The following is a 22,568-nucleotide window of genomic DNA, read 5'->3' on the forward strand; positions in this document are numbered from 1 at the left end:
GTGCTTGTTAACCACAGTTGAGAAGGATACACCGTTAATCAAAAATCGAACTTACCAGTAACACTTGGCCAGACTTAGAGCATCACTGATCTTGTCTGTATCCAAAGAATTGCTTTAAGCAGTTAGTTAAGTTTCTGATACAGCCAGCCCTCTATATCCGTTGGTTTTATACCTGCAGATTCAACAAACTGCAGATTTTAAAAAGCTGAAAAAAAATTCAAAAAAAGCAAAATTTCAACTTGCCATACAAGGCAACTATTTACATTATTTACATAATATTTACATTATAATACAATGTATTTACAGCTATTTACATACCATTACATTGTATTAGGTATTATAAGTAATCTAGGGAATACTTATAGTATACAGGACTATACTTAAAGTATATAGGAGGATGTACTTAGGTTATATACAGACACTACACCATTAACTGAGTTGGGGGTGGGGTGGTCCTGGAACTAATAAGCCCTTGCAAGGGATGTCTGCATTTGCCTTATGACTCAATGGGTACAGTCAACTAGTACTTATGCAACAAGGAAGAATTATCCAGTTCTTTTCAATTTTAGGTTCCCAGGGCCAAAGTACAAGAGGCTGAGATTCTAGAATTTTTCTTTTTTTAATATAATTTTTATTTTTTTCATTATAGCTGGTTTACAGTGTTCTATCAATATCTTTTTCTATTCCCCTAGTGATATGGCATCTCTGAAATTAAAATTGTAGAATCTCCAGATTATGAGACTGAAGATTCTACAATTTTAATTTCAGAGATGCCATATCACTAGGGGAATAGAAAAAGATATTAACAGGTATGTTGTAGAATAAGAATGAGGTGTATTATTTGCAAAAATGGTATTGTTGCTTATAAAAAAGAATTGCCAGAGTGAGTCAAATTTCAGAAGTTGTTCCAGAAGGATGGTATGTATGACTGTTATAAGTACTGGAGTAAGTTATTATCTTATTTAAACCTGACAAATTGGTAGCATTTTTATCAACATTAGACAAATAAGAAAACAGAGCTATAGGGCTTTCAGTAACCTATGTAACAGTTTAAAGCTTCAGTCTTCACATTTCTTCAATGATGATAATTATAATTACATCAATTTTACATTATTTGATTAATAGTTGTTTTCATCACTAGCCTGATAAAGGTGCTATTGAATAAATAACTGAATTAAGGAATAAATGCATAAGAAAACAACCATTTACTGAGACAGTGCTGACTTGAGGGATGAACATGCTTAGTGAATAGACTGTGCTTTCACCAATGAGATTTCCTTCTGTAATTTCCTTACCATATTTATGGCATCATTAGCCCTTTGTAAAGGCATGCAGTATTCTGTTCTTAACTATTCCCTATCAAAACATATTCAAAATATTTTGTTCTGGCATCAGTAATTGCACCTCAGTCTGAACTAAAGGATATAGATATAGGTATCAGTATTTTCACTTTATGTTGTAACTCGTATTCACATAATGAAATATTCTCTCACTTAAACTTAATTTTTAAAAATTAGCACATGAAAATCATTTTGAATTATTAGTGCTAACACTTAATGAACTCCTGTTCTAAGGCACTATATAAAAACCTTTAAGGTAATAACTCATTCAATCCTCACAACCTGTAAGATGGTTATTATAATTGTACAATTTTCTCAATAAGAAAATTGAAGCATATAGAAATGTTTTTGCTTTTTTTTTTTTTTTTTGTAATTTTAGGGCCACACCTGAAGCATATGGAAGTTCCCAGGCTAGGAGACAAATCAGAACTACAGCTGCTGGCCTACACCACAGCCACAGCAACACCAGATGACCCACTGAGCAACTTGGGATAGGACCTGCATCCCCATGGATACGACCTGCATCCCCATGGATACTAGTCAGATTCATTTCCACTATGCCACAATGGGAACTTTAGAAATGAACTTTAAGGAACCTGATCAATGTAATGCAGTCAATTAATAAGAATGTTAAACTAGAGAATTTGATTTTATTGACTACTATAATATACTGCCTTCTACAAAGAACACCATTCAGTAAGTATGAGTATGTGTATGGTTAAAAGGAAAATCACCCTTCCATCCTCAAGTATGCAGGTCCCTTCACCAGATGCTACTGCTGTCAGTAATTTTTACCCTTCCAGTTGTGTTTTTATCCTAAACACACAAACGTATAAAGTAAAAACGCTTGTGCATGAGCTATTTAGCCCAATAAAGATACAGTCACATACATCCTCCATTTATCATGCATAAAATAATCCTGGGGATCTGGATATATTAATTCAGTGTTTTGGGAGCCATTATAATATACAAAATGTGTACTGAATCATAAAACTAAACAAACCATTGTCTCCTCTGCTTCACAATCTGTTCCCAAGAACTGGGACAATTCTGAGATTTCACTGTACTTGCAAACCAAGTAGTTGGCCAGTTTTTTGGTTGTTGGTAGAAGACATGAGACTTGTGGATCAGAGACAAAGAACTTTATTCTTCATGGCTTCATTTTCACGTCAGTTCCCTTTGTCTCCAGATCCCAAGGGGCCAATGTTTAAAGGCCCAGGTGGAAATCACAACAAATTAGGTTTGCATCAAGGCTAAGAAATACTAAGTTGGGAAAGAACTCAAATTCTGTGTTATAGACTGCAAGCAAACTTGCCTGAACTCTGCTCTGGAGGAGACTCTCTCTCCTCCAAGAGCAAGAGAGGTTATTCTACAAGTACTCATAAAAAGAAGGTCCAGAACCAAAGGACAGTTAGCACCTTTGCTGGCAAGCCAAAGAGAAATGTGACAGAATCATGAAAAACCATCACCCAAACTTACTAGTTATGAAGCTTTGGTATCTCTCTTAGGTTTTCTGAGCTTGTTTTCCTAAACTGTAAAGTAGTAGTACCAGTCACTTCTTTGTCAAGGAGTGAAATACAATAATGTATTTTAAATTGCACTGTGAACTGCCAAGGTACTCCAAACAAATATTACAGTTGTTATTCCTATCATCCTTGAAATCAAATATAAAAGCACTTTTCTATGGTCAGCAAGTACATGACCAATCGGATGGGTATTAACTTTGGCAGTATTCTAGAACATGTTCACCTGGGCATAATACCGATTAAGTCTGAGTGAGAGATTTAGGATTATGTGGGACCCAATCCAGGGAGAGTTATATTAAAATTCAATGAAATACAAGGTAAGATTTTAACTCGTGATTAGAAAAAGTAATCCAACTCCTAAAAGGAGAGCAGGACATATTTTTCTCCTAAAAAATGCCTGTGTGCTCTTAGTATTTGATTATGCGGTTCATACTAGTTACAGTAATATGAAAAACAGCTTAACTAGCATATGGAGACACAAAGATGACTTGTATAAATAAAAACACTCCACTTATTCTTGTATAAAAAAGGGAACTTACTAATAACTTTAAAAAGGCTGACTTTATGTGAAAAAGTGTTTAATTTTATAATTGGTTAGACTAAAATATCTGTAATGTTTATTCAATATATTTTTGCATATACTGGGTTAATATTTATACCTGTATCTTTAAAAAGATTGCCATTTTTAGAGCCTACACTTAAAATTTAAAATTCTCTCTTTAAGGGAACCTATTAATAACATAAGGTTTTATCATAGCTTTAAGTTATATGTCTCTCTCTGGATTTATCTCCCTATGGGGGAAATAAAAAAAATTAAATTTGATTTGTTCACTTATCAAATGAATAAGGTACACCATTAATATAGAGAGCAGTTAGATTTCTTCCTCTTTCTATTGCTGACTACTTAATCCTTTAAGAAGAATAGTTTAAAAAGCTTTCTTTAAGTATAATAAATTCCAGATTTTATAAAATTCCCAGAAGCTTTTTAAAAATGAAAACTGACTTTTAAAAGCTTTAAGTTGTCTCCCTTCTCCCACCCCTCAGGGAGCTCTGACAATATTTAAATATATTAATCATAGTGAAGTACAAAAGATATGATTTAAATGCATCACTATCACTGTTGAAAAATTATACAGAGAAAGAAACACATTACTCTCTCCACTCAATTTACAAGCTAATCAGACACAGGGTTAAATTGTGAAGTACAAGAAGTAAAGAGCAAAAGGGATTTTTGTGAGATTTGTATGTGAGAGAAAGGAACAGAGTAAGTAATTAAAGTAAAATAAAATGGAACTGTATCATTTTTTCTATTTTTATTGTAATGGGAAATACAGTACACATAAAAGATATTATGTATAAGTAAAATTTAAATAATAACAATAATAACCTGCATAACCACCACTCAAATTAAAAAATAGACTTTGCCGGTAGAAGAAGCCCCTATGGCCTTCTGTAACAGAACTTGATCACTTTCCAATATATTCTTGAATATTTTGTTAATTATTTCTTGCTTTTCTGTAATATTATTATGTTGCATATTTCCATAAAATTCTATTGTTTGCTTATTTATTTATTTATTTTGTATTTTGTCTTTTGAGGGCTGCACCCACGGCATATGGAGGTTCCCAGGCTAGGGGTCTAATCAGAGCTGTTGCCGCCGGCCTACAGCAGAGCCACAGCAACACTAGATCCAAGCCGCGTCTGCGACCTACAACCCTGCTCATAGCAACGCCAGATCTTTAACCCATTGAGCGAGGACAGGGGTTGAACCCACAACCTCATGTTTCCTAGTTGGATTTATTTCCTCTGTGCTATGATGGGAACTCCTATTTTTAATTTTTGATGAGTGAGATTATTCTGCACACATTCTTTTTGACTTATTTCACACTTTAATATGGTTTTTGAGATTTATCCAGGTGACATATTTAGTTGGACTTCATTATTTTCCCTGTTGAATGCTAATTCAATGTATGATTGTACAGCAGTTCATGTATGTATTGAATTGATGATAAACATTTGGGTTGTTGCCTGTTTTGGAAATATCAATCTTATGTTATTTGAACACTGACACAAGTTTTTGTACATGACTCCTGGAATACATATGCAGTGATTCAGTCTTACACTTTTCTTTCTGGTCATTTAATTTTTAATTTTGAAATATAATTGATGTACAATAATATGTTACAGGTGTTCAATATAGTGAGTCACAATTTTTAAAGGTTATATTCCATTTATAGGTATTCTAAAATGTTGGCTATGTTTCCTGAGTTATGCAATGTATCCATGTAATTTATTTTATTTTTTAAAATTTTTATTTTTTATTTATTATTATTATTTTGGTCTTTTTAGGGCCACACCTTAGGCATATGGAGGTTCCCAGGCTAGGGGTCTAATCGGAGCTGCTTCTGCCAACCTACGCCAGAACCACAGCAACAATGCCAGATCTGAGCTGCGTATGTGATTTACACCACAGCTCACGGCAATGCCAGATCCTTATCCTACTGAACAAGGCCAGGGATCAAACCCGCAACCTCATGGTTCCCAGTAGGATTCATTTCCACTGCGCCATGAGGGGAACTTCTTTTTTTTTTTTTTCATTTGGTAAAACCACTTTGCCTTTATTTGGATAATGGCAAAAGCCAAAGTAACACTCAGACAGGAAAACAATACATTGAACACCAACTGAGGAAAATGTCCTCATGGACGCTGGCACTGGTGATGGGGCCCACATTCATGCCAAACTTGTAATTTATTTTAGACATAATAGTTTGTACCTTTTAATTCCCTACCCCTATCTTGCCCTCCTCCCTTACCTCTCCCCACTGGGAACCACCAGTTTGTTTTCTCATCTGTGAGTTTGCTTCCTTTTTTTATTAGATTCACTAGTTGGTGGTATGATTTAGATTCCACATATAAGTGAAATCATACAATATTTGTTTTTGTCTGACTTACTTCTTTTAGCTTCACACCCTCCAAGTTCATCCATGTTGTTGCCAATGGAAACATTTCACCTTTTTTATGGCTGAGTAGTATTCTGCTATCTATATCTGCTTATATATATCAAACCTTCTTTATGCATTAATATGTACATGGACACTAACGTTGCTTCCGTATCTTGGCAACTATAAATAATGCTGCTATGAACATCTGGATTCATGTGTATTTTTGAATTAAAGTTTTTGTTTTTTTCAGATAAATACCCAGGAGTGGAACTGCTGCTTATATGGTAGTTCTATTTTTAGTTTTTTGAGAAACCTCCATATGCTTTCCACATATGGAATCATTGGCCTTTAAAGGATACGCATTGTCATCTTTAACTGGTATTATCAGTTTCCAGAAGTGCTCACAGCCCATGTAAACTGACACCAATGGGGGATGCTATTCTCTTTGCCCACCTTGACATTCTTTGTCAATGTGTGTGTGTGCATGAAAAACGATAACTTCTAATGGAAAATTGTATTTTATGATTATTAATGACGTGTAACAGCTTTTAATAATTACAAACCCCATATAATTCCTGTTATACTCATCTTAATTAGTTTTACCCATTTTTCCATTTAGTCACTTGAGTGACTCAAAGGTGTTCTTTTTATTTCCTGGATACTAATCTTCTATTGATTGCATATGTTGTAATTCTCTCTTTATACATCACATATTACATTTTTTCATTTTTTATAAGCAAAAATTCCTAATTTTAATGTAGTCAGATTTATCAATCCATTTCTTTCTGATCTTTATTTTTTGTCACTGGTTTAAGAAATGTCCAGTACCAAAAACAGAAAAATAATTTATGTTGCTTTCAGGAGGTTTCCATTTTTGCTTTTTACACTTAGATCTTTAACCAGCCTATAAAGCAACATTGTTTGTACTATAAGAGAACAATTCATTATAATTTCCCTCAATATTCTTGTTCTTCCTATTTAGCTAACCAACTGTCCCTGTACTGGTTATTAAAAATTTCATTATTTCCAGCTACTGATTTATATTGTCATTACTATTATATATCAAGAATTGTTGGAGTTCCCGTCGTGGCGCAGTGGATAACGAATTCGACTAGGAATCATGAGGTTGCGGATTTAAGGATCCAGTGTTGCCCTGAGCTGTGGTGTAGGTCACAGACACAGCTCGGATTCCACGTTGCCGTGGCTCTGGCGTAGGTCGGCGGCTACAGCTCCAATTAGACCCCTAGCCTGGGAACCTCCATATGCCGCGGGAGAGGCCCTAGAAGGCAAAAAGACAAAAAAAAAAAAAAAAAAAAAAAAAAAAAAGAATTGTTAATTTTTTTGTTTCTGGGCTCTGTTTTTCATTGGTCCTACATTGCCTAGACTAAAGTTCTAACAGGCCCATAAAGGTGAGACACAAAGAGTGACCTAGGAGAAAATATAATACTTCCAAAAGAATTACTTGAGTTTTCTACTGATACAGACAGAAATTTGGGGAATGTGTGTGGGAATGGATATCAAGATTACAGGATAATGGTAGAAGGAAAATAAAGTTTGATCAGGCCACCAGAAATGCCTCTACCTAGGAAAACAGTAAAGTGAAAGCAATACTACCTTCCTAGAGGGGCTGTAGACATTAGCGCCACTCTGAAGAACTAGAAAATTGCAGCGTTGACTCCACAGATTTAACACAGGTGTTTCATTGATCATGAAAATTAACACATCTTCTGATACCTGATATGCAGCTATGATCATAGCAAATGGATAGAAAAAAATATTTGACAAAATTCAACAAACATCTATTTCTGATAAATAATTTTAAAAAACAATCTTCTAGCAAATTAGGAGTTGAACTTCTCTAAACCTGATAGAGAGAATCTATTTTTAAAAATGTAGCTAATGTCATATTAATGAGAGACTGAATATTTTCTTCTAAATTGAGAAAAAGGCAATAATACCTTGTACTAGTCAAAATATTGAAAGTTCTACCCAGCACAATAAGGTAAGAAAAGTAAATAGATGATATGAACAGGAAAGAAGAAATATAACTGTCCCTTTTCCTTTATTGTAGATGATGTGATTGTCTGTGTAGAAAATACCAAGGAATTAACAAATAAATAAAAAATAAAATTATTTTAGAACCAACCAGTGAGTTCATCATGGTGTAGGATAATGTATTAACACAAACTCACACACATATTCATACATAGTCCTGAATATAACACCAAACACATGGAAACCAAAAATCAACACACAAAACCATTTATAATCTCTCCAAAAGAAATAAAATACCCAGTTACAAATCTAACAAAACTTATAAAGACACTGTATACCATAAATTACAAATGACTAATGAAAGAAATCAAAGAAGATCAAAATAAATGAAGAGACATACTGAGTAAATGGATTGGAAGACTCAATATGACAAAGGTGTCAGTGTTCCCAAAATTTGAAAAAAGGCTATAAAAATTCCTGCAAGATTTTCTATACATGAAACAAGATTATTTGAGGATGGTTAAGGGAACTAAAATAACTAAACACAAAATTTATAAAGAAAAATAAAGAGGAGAAAGCCCCCAACCTAATTTTAAAACTTACTATATAACTACAGTACTCAAGATACTGTGGTATTGGCAGGAGAATTTAATTTAAAATGAATCATGTAAGATAGCGTGAAAAAAGAATGCCTGTATATGTATGAATGGGTCACTTTGTTGTACAGCAGAAATTGATACAACACTATACTCTATTAAAAATAATAATAGTAAAAATCATGTATTTAAATATGCAACATAAAACTATAAAAATTTCACAGGAAAACATAGGATACCTTTGAGTCCCAGAACTGGGTGAAGAGTTCTTAGACATGATACCAAAAGCACAATCAATAATAAAAAAAAAAATTAACAAATTGGAATTCATCAAACTTAAAAGTGTGTGCACTATAAAAGACTCCTGTGGTAAAGTGGATTAAAATCAAGTCAAAAATTAGGTAAAATATATGCAAACCACACATGACAAAAAGACCTTATATCTGGAAAATATAGAGAAATCTTGGGAGTTTCCATCATGGCTCAGCAGTTAACGAACCCAACTAGTATCCATGAGAATGGAGGTTCATTCCCTGGCCTCACTCAGTAAGGATCGGCATTGCTGTGAGCTGTGGTGTAGGTTGCAGACACAGCTCGTATCTATCCTTCACATTGCTGTGGCTGTGCTGTGCCGATTGGACCCATAGTCTGGGAACTTCCATATGCTGCAGGTGTGCCCCTAAAAAGCAAAAAAATAATAAAAGAAAAAAGAAAAACTATCCAGCTAGCAGGCAAAAGGCATGAACACAATAAGAACCCCAAATAAGTTAGAGAAATGCAAATAAAGCCACAAAGCTATATCACTACACATCTATTAGAAAAGGTGAAAAAAAAATAATGATAATATTAAGCGCAAGTGAGGATGAAGAGAAACAGAATCTCTCAACATTGTTGAAAGGAATATAAAATGGTATAGCTACTCAAAAAGTGTACGGAAATTTCTTACAAATTGAAATGTACATTTCCTATATGAAACAGCAATAACACTCTTGGGCTTTTATCACAGAGAAATGAAAACTTATGTTCATACAATATAGACATACTTACCCACCTGTATGTAAATATTCACAGAAACTTTATTTATAATGGAAAAATTCTGACAAGTGTCAAATATCCCTCCTTTGGTAAATGCATGGACAAATTCTGATACATCTATACTTGGAAAACATATATTCCATCCAAGGAATACCACTCACCACTAAAAAAGTGAAATGACTATTGGATACATCCAACAGTCAGAATGGGCCTCTAGAGCATTATTCTTAATGAAAAAAAAATTAATCTCAAAATGTTTCATGCTGTAGAGTTTTATTTTTATAACATTCTTGAAATGGGAAGAAAACATAAAGATGGAGAACATATGCATGGTTGCCAGGTAGAGTGTGTGTGTGTGATAGGGCTGAGGATACAAATACAAAGAGATAGCATGTTACAGTTGTTGTATAGCCTTGAGACCATTTAGTATCTTGATGCTGGTAGTGGTTACATAAAGCCATACATGCAATAATATTACACAGAAATGTATATTCCCACAAACTAAAGGAAAACATGGTGAAAAGACTATATTCTAGTTAGCAGTGACATGCCACTTCCTGGTTTTGATGATATACCATAGCTGTGTAAGATGCCACTACTGCAGAAAGGTGGGTTAATAGTGTACAATAATCTGTATGGTTTGTGCAAATTCCTCTGAATTTATCCTTCAAAATAAAAAGTTTATGCCTACTGTAATTACCTAAAAAGAATAAAAAGTATTTATCCTCGCATGATTTTTAATCATGAGTGTGTGGGGTCAATGTGTGTGCATCTCAAGGAAAGCAATCAATATACTCTATTTATAAAATCTTCTGGTTACTTGAAAGCCTATATAGACTATTAATAATGAGTGTATTCCTGTTTATACATTTATTGATAGACACTTAAAATCCAACATCTGGCCTCTACTAGAAATATATGAAAACTAGTGTCCATTCTTTTATGTTCAAAAATTAAGTTAGCCACATTAAAGCATACCTTTGTCACTGAACTCACTCTGTAAAACTTCCAACTCAAAACATTAAATACTCTGATCTCTAAAAAATAAAACTAAATATTAAGTACTTGCTGTAGGTGGTATGACTGCAAACAGGTATTATGTTCCACTCACAAAATTCTGTCCCCACTTTTTTATATTTACAGTATATTTGCAAAGAAACAAAGCTTTTTATGCACTTAGAAGATCCGAAATGAGATAGAAGTTGAGGAGGAATTACTAGTCAACTTCATTGTATGCAAGTTGCTGAAATGAGAATAAGCCTTTTTCTGTGAACAGAATGGGAGAGGCATGAGAAGAGGACGAGAGGCTCCTGAAGAAGGTAAAGAAAAGTGGTGAAGACAGATATGATGACGGAGGAGGCATTTTTTGACAAAAGCTTATGTGCTGCTTCCATCTCACCACAGCTGGGCCAGGTTTACAGATTTGTGGTTCAATAAATTGTTTTAAGTGTCAGACCACTCAGGCACTTGCTCAGAATCCAAGTCCAAAAAGAGGCCTTAAAATCCCTAAAATGTAAACAAAGAAAGAATATGCAATACCAGGGCTTTTTAGGTGGATGAATTATATGAGGTTGGGGAATTCTTTGATAATTTATTAAAGCCTATGAGTGAAAGACTGGGAAGGCACCAAGTATCAATAGAGCATCATTAAACTGCCTTCTTGGAAATGGATCCCATTAACTGCAGGATTATTTGCTCAGCCAAGTGGAATGTGGAACTAGGGGAGAACTGTTTGAGAAAATAGGAAGAGACTGAACACACCCTCCAATGAACCGCCTTCCCTCCTTTTCTGCCACAAAGAAGTCAACCTTCCTCTACATGAATGTAAAATATAATAAGCACTGAAAGCACATTGGTTTGATGGCTTGCCAATTTATTAGCTTGCCTGGGGCGTCCACATGTCTCTGTCTAGCCCTTGCGGTATATACACATTCTATATGTGTGTAAACACACTCACAAACATATACAAATATACAGAGTAATTTTTCCAACTGAAGAAAATACTGCTGACATTGCAATAACACTTCTGAACTTAGTGGTTTGGGATTTCACAGTCACTCCCACTCGGCCTTCCTCCTTCAGATCTAACTGTACTCCTAAGTGCTGGCTCAGAAATGCACCACATGTATATACAAAACCTTTATATCAGTCTAGAATTTGGTATTCTTCTTTATCAAGCTGGAAACAAGCCACATGGCAAATAGACTCAGTGCTTATATAACAGAATTCTTTCCGACCTTCCTTCTTCCCTTAGTGTAAGATTACACTCATTTATTTGCTTTTAAAAACCATGCAACTCTGTACACTCTAAGTTGGCAAGGCATTCCACCTATGCAGAGCACAGATAAGTAAAAGTTGAAGGCCAACTGTTGATGGGCTAAATCCATTTTTTTTTTAACAGAAGAGAATCCATGTTTTTCTTTTTCCTTTATGGAAAAGTATACATACTTCTGTATGATAATAACACAGTCTTTCATTAAAGACTGTTATGAATAGACATTTAAAAACTTTCTATTATCAGTGTCTGGAGTTTTTACTTTTTCCTTAGTAGCAGCTTATTCTTGAGAGATTACATATATATGTATATATAATTATTTATATTAGTACATATAATATTTATATTGAAGATTGTGCATAAGCATTCAAGAAATAATTTCATTTCAGAGCTTTATATTTTTAATTTTTCCTTGGTTGCAACTTTCCTTGAACTTATATATATGTATTTGAATAATCACTTATATTAACATATATAAATATAAATTAACCAGAAACATAACTAGAATCAATCTTAAAAGAGATGATATAGATTTATTAATTTTGGAGGAAAGAGGCTGAGAGTGAAATTTGTTTTCTATTTTCTGCTAACTTGAAAGTACTCTTAAAAATAAATTTATTTCTTTTGTTGGTTAAAGTTTTAATTACTACTTTAAAAAGTCTTTGAGAGTATAGCTAGATATTACCAGTCATTTGTTTATCTATGCATTCCGTATACTGAGCACGTCCCTAAATTTTGAGTAAATATAGACATGGTCCTCATGAAATGTCTGATCTGGTAAATAAAAATGTCAATAAGTAGACACAAATAAATATGTAATTATAATCAGAACAACTGCTATGGTGGAAAAGCATAAGTGATTTGGTTCAACTTTGTAATAGCTACCCTTTCTCTTATTTCAAAACTCTCCAGATTCTCTTACAGTTAAAATTCGGCTTCTCATGCAGATTTATCTATTGGGAAATACCATGTTTCTTGATAATTGAAAATTCAGCCCCCTTTTGATAGTTTTTTATGGATTATAAAAACATAAATTGATGTTTTGTGTTTATAAAAAAGTAGGCCTTTTTAGTATACTGCATATACTTGCAAGTGCAATAGACTTTTGTCCACTGATGGCATTTAAGAGCTGTTTCGCCATACTGATCTTTCTGCCAATGCAGTCTAGTATAAGTTAGCTGTAAAGAATCAAATGTACTTGCATATAAATTCTGGAAGTAGATATATTAAAAAAAAAAACTACTAAAATGCCATCGACGGGATATTATTTATTAGTCTTTATAATGTATCTCACAAATGTTTGAGCTTCAAATATATGCAGTCATACATTTCCAGTTCAATGCATTGCAAGCCACAGTTCCACTAAATACTAATAAATTTTTTCTCCTTAAGCAAATTAATCTCCGAACATCATATGAATTAAATATTGCCTGTAGATATCAAATGGTAGGTCTGAAAATTTGTTTGGACTTATTCAGCTTGTATTGCTATGTGTAATAAAATAGTTAAAGTACCACTGCATTATCTCTAAATCTTTCTAAAGCATGTATGCATAATTTTGACAATTTTGACTTAAAATTAGCTTAATTTTGCAATGACTTTCCAATAATGGTGCCAAAACTGTAACACCAGTATTCTGAGGCACATGCCACCCTGATTCTTTTGGCAAATGTTGCCACAAAACTTTGACGGAAACTAAGTCTAATACATTTATTTAAGTGGAATACTATGTCTGTATTTTTATTAATAGATATATTTTAAAAATACAAATATGAGGATTTCCCATTGTGGCACAGCAGAAACAAATCGACTAGGAACCATGCAGTTGCAGGTTCCATCCCTAGCCTTGCTCATTGGGTTAAGATCTGGCGCTGCTGTGAGCTGTGGTATAGGTCACAGACGTGGCTCAGATCCCAAGTTGCTGTGGCTGTGGCATAGGCCAGCAGCTACAGCTCCGATTAGATCCCTAGCCCAGGAACCTCCGTATGCCCTGGTTGTGGCCCTAAAAAAACAAAACCAACAAACAGAAAAATGCAAATATAACATAATTGAATAGTGTACATACATCCCTTTTCAACACTTCAAATAAGAATTATCAGTTACTTGGTAGCTGCTCATAATGTCTTAGTAGTGTTTTTGCTATATATTGCTATATATTACCGCTGATTTATCACTGAATGAGGAACAAATAAACTAAGGTGTAGAGATATTAAGAGACTGACCCACATCTATTTATTAGCTCACTAGTTGTATAGTCAGAAGTGTAATCAAATGCTCCTGGATCCTAGTTTATTGTAGTTCTTTGAACTATGCTATACAAAGTTATTAGGAAAATTCCTCTCAAGAATGTTATCTTTTATGGCCCACAACACTTTCCTTCTTTCTTCATATTCCAACCACATATATGATACAAGAAAATAAGTTACTCTGATTTTTGAAATAACTTTATATTTTCTTATGAAAGATTGCAGTTTTGTTTTTTTCTTAAAGAAAAGTATTCCATTTGTGGTTTCTTCCAAAAGGAAATGGATGCAATTGTTTTCTTGCTGCCAAAGTGGCCCATCAAAACATTTCTGTTCCAAATGGAACAAATTATATATTCAAAAATTCAAGTAAAATCTCAAATAAAGGTTAATTATTTTGTGCCATCCCTTGTGGAAGGAGAAATTATTTTGCCTATAATACATATTTAATTTTCTGTAAATAATTTAGATATGTAAGTCCTGCAGGGTTGGAAAGCTAACTTATTTGTTCATTGTTTCAGTATAAAATATTCTAAGTGTTCCCAAAAAAAAATAGAATTAGTTTTGTTCTTTCTGGTAATTGAGTTTGAGATTTGGATTCTATATTTATTTTACTTTCTAAAAAGAAGCATATTTACTGTTGATTTAGTGTAGAATTTTCTTTTACATTATGAGCATATGTAAGTTTATGTTTTTCAGAGTTCAATTTGATTAATAGTAAACTCTTAAAATGTCTTTGCATAATAAATCAGTTTTTTAAGCAGCTAAAAAAAATAAAGAAAATCTTTACAGGAAACTGGCTTCAAATACACTGTGGATCGTCTATTTAATGGAGAAGTCATAAAAAAAATATAGCAAAAGGACATCAGAAAGAAAAAGCAAATATTTTCTATGTAAAACCCAGAAGAAGAATATTTATTATACTAAGATACTTTAGTTGCCTTTCCAAGATCAGAAGTATGGTTACAAAAGTATTCATGTGGGGTTCTCAGATTTTAGCATTAGATCATTCTTAGATTTTTGGTTGATTATTGTCATGTAACTAACTTTGAAAGAGAAAGCATCACCTAGAAATCTTTTATTAAATTATGAATCATTAAATTATACATGTACACATTTATTAAATTATATATTTTTTGTCTCTGCCTACTGGGTGCAAATTATTTTTGAATAGTGTTTATCATATTCTTTTATATGCTTTGAGCACTTATGAGAGTTACAAATACAAATAAACTCACTACTTAGTTTCTTTTTTACATCTTTTAAAGAATTTATTATTTGAGAAGTTTTAGGCTTACAATAAAATTGAGATGAAGGTACAGATATTTTCACATACGCTCTTTATATAACCCCATTACCAATATCACTCACCAGAATGGTACATTTTATACAAAGGATGAAACTATACTGATATATCATAATCCCCCAAAGTTCATAATATACCTAAGGGTTCCCTTTTGGTGTTGTACATTGTATGGGTTGGAACAATGTATGGTGACATCACATGGAATATTTTCACTGTACTCTACCTATGCATCTGTCCCTACCTCCTCTCAACCTCAGCAACTACTAATCTTTTTATTATCTTCACAGTTTTGCCTTTTCCAGAATGTCATATAATTGAAATTACACAGTATGTAGCCTTTTCAGATTGGCTTCTTTTGCTTAGTAATATGCATTTAAAGTTTCTTCATGTCTTCATGGCTTGATAGCTGATTTCTTTTTATTGCTAAATAATATTCCATTATCTATAGATATTATCTATAGATACCACAGTTTACTTGCCCATTCACCTACTGAAGGACATCCTGGTTAATTCCCAGTTTTGACAGTTATGGATAAAGTCAGTATAAACATCCATATGCAGGTTTTTCTGTTGGCCCAAGTTTTCAACTCCCTTGTAATAAACACCAAGAAATGTGATCCTATATCTTATTGTAGGAGCATATGTAGTTTTGTATGAAACAACAAAACTGTCTTCTAAAGTGGTTGTACCATGTTGTATTCTCATCAGCAAAAATGAAATTTCTTGTTATTTCATGTACTTGTCAAAATTTGCTATGTCAGTGCTCAATTTTGGCCATTCTAATAGGTGTGTAGTAGTATCTCACTGTTTTTACTTAAATTTCCATTATGACATACGGAAAAATGTGCAACATTTTTTCATATGCTCATTTGCCTTCTGTATACATTCTTTGATCAGGTGTCTATAAAAGACTCACCCATTTGTTAATCAGATTGCTCAGTTTCCTATTGTTAAGTTTTAATAGTTCTTTGCACATTTGGGGTAACAGTCCCTTATTACCTATGTCTTTTGCAAATATTTTCTTTCAGTCTGAGGCTTGTCTTCTAATTCTGCTGATTGTCTTTCACAGAGCAAAAGTTTTTAAAGAACTCCAGCTTAACAATTTTTTCGTTCATGGATTACATATTTGATGTTATATCGAAAAAAAATCACCCTCATAGGTTTTTTCCTATGTTATTGTCTATAATTTTTTAATTGTGCATTTTACATTTAGGTCTATGATAAATGTTATGTTAATTTTTTGAAGTGTGTAAAGTCTGTGTCTAGATTCATTTATTTGCACGTGGATGTTCAGTTGCTCTAGCACCATTTGTCAATGAGACTATCTTTACTTGATTGTATTAGCTTTTCTCCTTTTTCAAAGATTAATTAATAATATTTACAGGAATCTATTTCTGGGCTCTTTATTCTGTTCCATGAATAGATGTGTCTATTCTTTTGCAATTACCACACTGTCTTGATTCCTGAAGCTTTAAGTCTTGAGGCTGAATAGTGCCAGTCCTCTATCTATGTTCTTTTCCTTTAATATTGTGTTGGCTATTCCAGGTCTTATGCCTCACTATGAAAAGTTTAGAATCAGTTTGTTGATATCCATAAAATAGCCTGCTGTGATTAGACTGGAATGGCAATGAATCCATTGATTAAGCTGGTGAGAACTGACATCCTGCTAATAGTGAATCTTCCACCCTAGAACATGGAGCATTTTTCCATCTTTAGTTATTCTTTGATTTTATCCATGAGAATTATATAGTGTTCCCACTTTAGATTCTGTACATATTTGTTAGATACATACCTAAATATCTCATTTATTTTGGTACTATACTAAGTGGCTTATGCTTTTAATTTCAACACCCACTTGTTCATAGTTGATATGCAGGAAAACAATTGACTTCTGTATATTAATATTGCATCCTGCAATCTCGTTATAATCATTAATTAGTTCCAGGAGGTTCTGTTGATTCTTCTGGATTTTCTACATAGATAATCATGTCATTAGTGAACGATTTTATGCCCTTCTTTCCCATCCGTATGCCTTTCATTTCCTTTTTTTGTTTGTTGCCTTAGCAAGGGCTTGCAGTTTGGTGTTGAGAAAGAGTGGTAAGAGGGGACATCCTTGCCTTGTATCTGATTCGTGGTAAATCTTTGAATCTATCATTATAAATACATCAGCTCTAAGTTTTTGTAGATACTCTTTATCAAGTTGGAAATGGTCGCCTCTATTCCTAGTTTCTGGAGAGTTTTTATCATGAATAGGTGCTGGATTTTTGTCAAATACTTTTTTTGGTATATATTGATATTGTCATGTGATTTTTTTTGTTTGCTGATATAATGGAATATATTAATTAATTTTTATACATTGAATCACATGAACTGATTTGCCTCTAAAACTCGAACACTATCAAGATTTGGGTATAGCAATACAAAGAGAAGATCAATATGAAACAAATATTCTACAGGAATCCTTTGGAATATCTTTGTAGTGGTACAAGTTACAGGATTATATAGGGGTTACAGTACAGAATTCAGAACAGTACCATGAAGGATTGATTATTCTGAAAAATGAAAAAGCCAGAATATTTGAAATCATCTCCAAAAGAGTCCTTACATATAAAACTTAGAGTTATGTGTTTTAGAAGTACAAAATTTGGAGTGAGGGGAAACAGAAGGTGAAGGCATAGCCAACAGCATATTTTAAGTACATACTTTTGTTTAACAATACAAGAAACTAAGTTTCAGAAAAAATACATTAAAAAAAAGTTCAAAGAATTCTATCATTGTGCAACTAGTATGATACCAGATTGCTTAAAATTTAGAAAGAAATTGCTTAGGTACAGAATCAGTAGAGGCTTTAGATGAATAATAGTAGAAAGTGGAAAGGGTGTTCTGGATTTAGCGTATTCAGATGTTGGAAGTCTAATGAGAATGGTGAATAAGGGACTGCTATTTATAATTTATGCCATAGATACAAAAGAGAACAATGGCTTAGGTTTAGAAGTCAGACAGTGTACAGTGTACACCTGATAGATAATGACAGTTATGCTGACTTTACAACCTTAGGTAAGACCACCTGGGGACTTCTGGTTTTGGTTTCACCATGTAAAGTTCTTGGAAGTTGTTATTCCCATACTTTCAAGAAGAAAAAGCTGGAAAATCTGAAAATCAATTACTTTTCTTGAACCTATCAGAGAACTGAGGTTTAAGAATAAATCAACACCTAAAGACCTGGTGAAATAGGCACATATAGAGAGATTCAGCACCCAAGATCTATTTTACATGGAGAAAGCCAATGAAATCATAAGTGATAAGGGCACTTAAATGATAATTTTGAAGAATTGCTGGAGGCTGAGGGGTCATAGTCTTATGGGGACCTCTCCACATGTATACTTTTATCTTTCACTCTAGAAACTCTGCCAGGTTCTCATGGTGAGTCTCTAAAGAATTCCCTTATGACTGTGGGGACATAGGGACAAGGATGCCAAGAGCATTGGGAAATATACCCCGAGACTTCTCCAGAAAGAGATTTACTCTGCAGGGGAAAGGATGTTGCCATAGACTAATGCTGAATTCTCTTTCCAATCAGGGAAGATAATTCCCCCCATTCTAGTCCCCTCTATTTTTGTGTCTCACCTGCAAGGAAAATACACACCTACACAGAATAAACAGGTCTTCAAGTAGACAGATGTGCAATTTGCTGCTCCAGGGAACTGAACAGTGAGCAGGGAGGGAAAACGTGACAGTCCTGAGACATAGGCACTAAAAGACTGAAGCTTAATCATAACATTATAGAAGAGTCACCTTTCCCCACATACTACCGCCAGGGCTCCAGTATCATAACAGTAGATAAATGTAAAGACCTATAAGACACAGGCCCTGTCTGAGGAAGCATGCTTAAGAAAGCCTTCAGTCAAGAGAAGAGACAACAGTAAGGGTACTGGAAGAATCTGAAATTGATGGGACCTATAACCACAGCAAACAGTAAACATATCCCAGCTCCCTGCCAGATTAACATAAATCATCACATTAAGCGTCTATTTACCTTATTTCCTATTACCTGACAAACTGTCCTGGCTTTCAAAAAATATAAACAAAATATGCCATAACCAAGGGAAAAAAAAAGTCTGAAGAAGAAAAGCAATCATCAGAACCAGACGAAATGTGACACAGATGTTGAATTAATCAGATAGAGAATTTAAACTGACTGTGATTCTAATATTCTATGGATTCTAGTGGGATCAATAGATACAATGAAAGTACATATGGGTAATGTAAGCAGAAATATGGAAACTATGAAAGAATAAAAAGGAACATCTAGAAGTAAAAAAAATAAAGTAAAAAAATGTAACAGAAATGAAGAATGCCTTTGATGGGTTCATTAGCAAATGTGACACAGCTGAATTCAATGAACTTGAAGAAAGGTTAATAGAAACTTCCCAAACTGAAATGTAAGGAGAAAAAAGTATGATGGAAAAAACCCTGAGTATGACGCTGGAGATCTGTGGGAAATTTTCAAAAGGTGTAATGTGTGTGATGAGAGAATCATAAGGAGAAGAGGGAACAAAATGAGAGATATCTGAACAAATAATAGCCAAATTTTTTTCTAAATTATAGCAGATACAAAACCACAGATCTACAAACTGGCTTGAAGAATATGAAGCAGGATAAGTTTTTTAAAAAGAAACAACTGTCACATATAATATTTTTTAAAAGCAAAGACAGAGAAAATGTTGAAAGAAGCTAGAGGAATAAAAACAGTTTATAGAGAAACAGTGCCATGAATTACATTGGGATCTTATCAGAAACCATGCAATGAAGAAGAAAACGGAGTGAAATATTTAAATCTTTGTGAGAGCTTTACCTAGTAATTCTATATTCAGAGAAATGATCCTTCCAAATCGAAAGAGAAATGAAGACTTTATCAAGTTAAAACTGAACGAATTCATTTTCAGCAGATCTGCACCTGCAAGAAAAATTAAAAGTTCTTCAAGTGAAAGAAAAATAATATAAGTCAGAAATTTGGATCTATACCAAAGGAAGGGTTGGAAAAGGAGAAAATGAAGATAAAATCCTTTTTCTTATTCTTAATTGATCTAAAAAGTAATGTTCAAAGCAATAATAGTAATAAATACATTGGGTAGTTATAGAATTTAGTTGAGTGAGGTGAATGACAGCAATGTCACAAAGGATGAGAGGAAGGAATTGAGAATATTCTATTATATAGTATCCATACTACATATGAAGTGGTATGAAGTTGAATCTAGATTACTTTAAAATGCATAGTACGTGGTAAATTCTAGGGTAGCTTCTACAAAAAAATTTAAAGTATAACTGATACACTGAGAGGGAAGATAAAATGGAAGTATACAAAATATTCAAATAAAACTAGAGAAGGCAAAAGAGAATGAAAACAGAAAAATGCAATGAACAGAAACAGTTACAAACAGCAAATATTAGTTCAACTGCATGAATAATTAATTTAAATGGGAATGAAGCAAATAATACTAATTAAAAACAGAGATTGTCAGATAAGAAAAATAGGGACTAACCTTATTGCCTATAAGAAATGAATTTTAAAGATAAAGATAGATTAAAAGGCAAGGGATGGAAAAAGGTATACCATGCTAACACAAATTAAAAGAAAACTGGAATATTTATCTAATCACAGATAAAATATAGTTCAGAATAAGAACAATTATCTGGCCTGAAGAGTAGAGTGTTGCAAAATGATAAAGTGGTGAAATTGTCCAAAAAGATATAACAATCTGAACTTGTATGCACCTAAAAAAGTGTCAAAAAAAAATAGTTGGTGCAAAAATTGTTAAATAAACCCTCATCATCCCAAAACCTAATAACCTAGGCCAGTAAGTGACACACAAGGATACATGATATTCTGAGAAATAGTTGATTTGAAAGACTGAAATATTTAGGCTATAAACCTCAAAACACGGATAAAATAAAAATTGATTTTTTTTTTTTTTTTTTTTTTTTTTTTTTTTTTTTGCTTTTTAGGGCTGCACCCACTGCATATGGAAGTTCCCTGGCTAGAGGTTGAATCTGAGCTGTAGCTGCTGGCCTTTGCCACAGCAACACAGGATCTGAGCCACATATGTGACCTACACCACAGTTCATGGCAACACCTGATCCTTAACCCACTGAGCAAGGTCAGGGATTAAACCCACATCTTCACGGATACTAGTCGGATTCGTTTCTGCTGCACCACAACAGGAACTCCAAAATAGAAATTTAATATAAATTGTAAGGAAAAGATAATCTGGCACGTGCATGAATGTTGTTCTTTTAAAACAGTATTTAAATTTGCTATCTCAATCTAGGAATCTTAACTATAAAATAGATTTAAAAACAGTAACAAAGAATTGTTAACTTTCCACATTATGCTAGATAATTTAAAAAATGCAAAATAAATATCATTTGTTCTGAATAATTCTAGAAACAAATTTAATAAATTAACCACCCCAGTTGGATTTTAAAAAAAAATAATTTAAATGCACATTGTGTTTAGTAACATGGTAATTTTGTTGCATTTAGATAAACATCTGGTCATTAGAGTCAGTCACACATAATGTCAAAACTGTTCAAATAAATAATCTCTTCTTCCTGTGCTATATGTCATGCCTAAATGTAACCAAGGTAAAAGGCTAAATCAATTTTCCAATAATTACAAAAAAATCATATATACACATACACATGTATAATGCTATGTGCATATAATTTCCTTGAGTAAATTATGAGCTAAACCTAAGCAGGAACCTGCTTACATCTAAACACGAACAGAACAGAGCTAAATAAAGGTGAAGCAATATTTAAGGAAAAAAAATAAAATTTTCAAGAACTTCGTGATAACCCCTCCCACAAATTTACAGATAAACAAAGCAAAACATACACCAAGTGGTATAAGTAAAAAGACATTCCCTGACACAGTGTAGTTAGGCAGTGGGTAACCAAAGCTCCTGGAAGGACTTTGCTAGCCAAGACAGAACACAGATCACCTAGAAACTGCAAAAGACTGACAGCCACTTCCCAAAACCATAAGGGAAACAGAAAATAAGTGCAATGATACCTTCAAAAGTTTTGGAAAAATCAGTGATAACTAATAAACTAGAATTATAGTCCCAGTAGAAATACCAAGATGAGGGAGCAATAAAGGCCATTTAAGAGGAAAAAGGAATTTACCATATCAAGGTTGTCATGAAAGAAATTCCCCAAAGAAATACTGCAGGAAGAAGGAAAATAACTCTACCACAAAGAAAGTAAGCATGCAAAATGAAAACAATGAGCAAGTAACTGTTATACAA

The 22,568-nt window shown here is 33.3% G+C and overlaps 1 long non-coding RNA gene across 1 annotated transcript in view; it reads right to left on the reverse strand.

Annotated features, from left to right (window-relative positions):
• The window catches only part of LOC110255494, a 242,522-nt gene that overhangs the window by 36,778 nt on the left and 183,176 nt on the right, over nt 1-22,568 (reverse strand). Inside the window, exon 2 of the long non-coding RNA XR_002335881.1 lies at nt 56-205. This is a non-coding gene — a long non-coding RNA (uncharacterized LOC110255494). The remainder of the gene's footprint in view (nt 1-55; nt 206-22,568) is intronic.

This window comes from Sus scrofa, chromosome 9 (genome assembly GCF_000003025.6).
Source record: "Sus scrofa isolate TJ Tabasco breed Duroc chromosome 9, Sscrofa11.1, whole genome shotgun sequence".
NCBI lineage: Eukaryota > Metazoa > Chordata > Mammalia > Artiodactyla > Suidae > Sus > Sus scrofa.